We start from the raw sequence: 3,208 nt of genomic DNA, 5'->3' as shown, positions 1-3,208 counted from the left end.
AGGACACTGGGAGGCCATGGGTTATGGACCCAGTGAAGGACCTTAAGAACACACACCACAGTTTGGTCCAAGTTTGTCCAACCAATGGAAGGAGGGCTATTATCTGTGCCACGAAACTAGGCAGGGAGTATTTATGCACTGAACAATGGAGAGCCTCACTCAACCCATAAAAGGCATTCTTCCTGGATCTCTTTGGGATTCTCAGGGAAAAACTGAGCTCACTCCTATAAATAATACAATTAGCCATTACATGGACCAGGTACAGAGCACCAGTGCCAGCATCTTACACATCATCTCATCTGCAGAGCAACCCCAGGATGTAAGGATCATTTTGCCTGTTTCCTAGGGGAGGTTACAAACCTAAGCCTGCTTGACTCATATGCCCATGATCTTAAAATACTGTGCTTATGAAGAACGTTGGTTGTAAGGGAGAAAACAATCAATTCAATGTACTGTAAGCAAAAGAGGAAATATCATTATGGAAGTGGTACTTCACAGATTTCCTGAGTAAGGAGCCAGAACTGGAAACTAGAAAGGCTGTGAGCGTGCTCACTCACTGGCTTGCTGTCTGTCTCTGTCTATCTTTTCTTTCTTTTTCTAGAACACTCCTCTACCCTTCCTCAGCCCCATCATAGAATTAGCCACTTCACTCTTCTGAGGTTATATGTTATTGGTCCATGTTCTCATGAAGACTTCACATTCCCAGGGGAAGACTCTTTATTAAAAATTCTTTTTCTTTATTTCTTCTCCTTTTTTTATTAAAGAAGTGGATGCATCATTGATAATAAAGTATTTAGGATGCATTCCTTTAAAATTTTATTTATTTATTTTCGCTGTACGAGGTTTTAGTTGCAGCTCTTGGATCTTTGATCTTTGCTGTGGTATGCAGGATGTTTAGTTGGGCATGTGGGATCTAGCTCCCTGACGGAAATCGAACCTGTTCCCTGCATTGGGAGCATGGAGTCTCAGCCACTGGAAGACAGGGAAGTCCCCTTTTTCTTATTTTATTACCCAGGTGGAGTGTGAAAGCTGAAGAGGGGGCCACAGAAATTTCTGAGTCCAGCCTAGTCTTAAGTAGGAATCTATAAAACCCCTGGAGAGTGCTTACCCATCTGTTTAGACACTTCAGGGCGGCCAATTTTACTGTAGGAGTCCTGGCTCTTAAAATGTGCATGCTCAGTTGCTCAGTTATGTTCAACCCTTTGCAACCCCATGGACAGTAGCCCGCCAGACTCCTCTGTCCATGGAATTTACCAGGCAAGAACACTAGAGTGGGTTGCCGCTTCCTTTTCCAAGGGATCTTCCTGACCCAGGGATGGAACCACACAGGTCTTGTGTCTCCTGCATTGCAGGCAGATACTTTACCACTGTGCACCCCGGAGGCATGGGTCTTAAAATACCTTCCCTTTCACTATTCCTGCCTCTATTAATTCTCCTCCATGGAACCCACCTGGGCTGAGGGAGCAGGCCTGGTAGATGGCCCTAGCCCTTACTGTTGCAGGAAAGGGGACCCTTTCCAGGGCCTGAAACTGGGCTCTTGTCTAACACTCAGAAATGAATTGTCCGAGAAGACACATGTGCTGACAAAGCAAGAGATTTTATTGGGAAAGGACCCCCGGAGGGGGAGCAGTAGGGTAAGGGAACCCGGGAGAACAGCTCTGTCACGTGGCTTGCAGTCTCAGGTTTTATGGTAATGGGATTTGTTTCAAAGAGATCAGCCCTGGGATTTCTTTGGAAAGAATGATGCTAAAGCTGAAACTCCAGTACTTTGGCCACCTCATGTGAAGAGTTGACTCACTGGAAAAGACTCTGATGCTGGGAGGGATTGTGGGCAGGAGGAAAAGGGGGCGACAGAGGATGAGATGGCTGGATGGCATCACTGACTCGATGGACGTGAGTCTGAATGAACTCCAGCAATTGGTGATGGACAGGGAGGCCTGGCGTGCTGCGATTCATGGGGTCGCAAAGAGTCGGACATGACTGAGCGACTCAACTGAACTGTCTTTAGCCAATCATTCTGACTCAGAGTCCTTCCTGGTGGTGCACGCCTTGTTCAGCCAAGATGGATGCAGAGAGAAGAATTCTGGGAGGTGGTCAGACATGCAGTGTCTCCTTTTGACCTTTCCCAAATCCTGTCGTAAAACAACTCATGCAAATAGTTACTATGGTGCCTGGCCAGGGTGGGTGGTGTCAATCAGCGTGCTTCCCCTAACATTACCTCCCAGCTTCTTGTCCACAAGCTCCTATCATTAATATTCCTCTGAAAATGCCAGACTGGATCTGCCACCCTCCAGGCCTGACCTCTGGGCAAGATTTCCATGCCATTTGGTCAGCACAGCACCTGGTGGCCAGTGCCCAGAAGGACAAATTGCCCTAGAGGAAGAGCCATTAGGGAGTTACTCAGGGGCCAAAGGCAATGATAAGGGGAGAGAGTGGACATGAAGACCATCCTGCTCCTGAGGATGCTTAGGGAGTAAGGACCCCAGGAAGGTCCTGGCTGGGATAGGAAGGCCAGAACCTGCAGGTTCCTCCCCTCTGGGCCCAGCTTGGTGTCTAAGGTCCTGAATGGGGTCTTTCTGAGAGTGTGACCAGGGCCAAGGGTAGGAGGAAAGTTATGACAAGGGGGCTCCTGAGAAGACTGAGGTTTCTAAATCAGCAGGGGGCTCAGGGAGGGCAATGAGTGCCCAGTGAGGGAGGGGGCTTACCAGTGGAGGGGTCCATCAGTGAGGGGCCCTATGAAAAGATGGGGCTCAATTTAAGTGATGAGGGGGAAAACTATAGGACTTTCTTTTTGTCAACTTTGGGGTCTCAGTGTTGCAGCCTGGGCCCTTTTCCACCCACTTCCACCCCTCACCCCTCTCGCTCCCTCCCTTCCCTCCTTCTCCCTTCTCCCTTGGCTCACAAGCCACTGCTTAGGCTACAACTGGTGAGGGGGAAATGTGTGAACTTGGAGAGAGGGTGGAGACACTGCACAGAGGTCAAGGGCAGTGTGTGTGTGTCTGTGTGTCTGTGTGTCTGTGTGTCTGTGTGTCTGTGGGGGGGGTCAGGACAGAAGTTGGAGACCACCCCCCCCCCATGTCCCCTGAGTTTAGCCTCATCTTCTAGAACTGAAAGGTTGTTGCTGAGCCAGGAAAGATGCCAGGATTCTTGGCCTCTGGAGGAGAAGAATTCAATCTGGGGCCAGTGACAAGTCTTGATTGCTCAGAGC

Source organism: Ovis canadensis, chromosome 20 (assembly GCF_042477335.2).
Source record: "Ovis canadensis isolate MfBH-ARS-UI-01 breed Bighorn chromosome 20, ARS-UI_OviCan_v2, whole genome shotgun sequence".
Classification (NCBI taxonomy): Eukaryota; Metazoa; Chordata; class Mammalia; order Artiodactyla; family Bovidae; genus Ovis; species Ovis canadensis.
Note: the sequence above shows the minus strand (reverse complement) of the source record.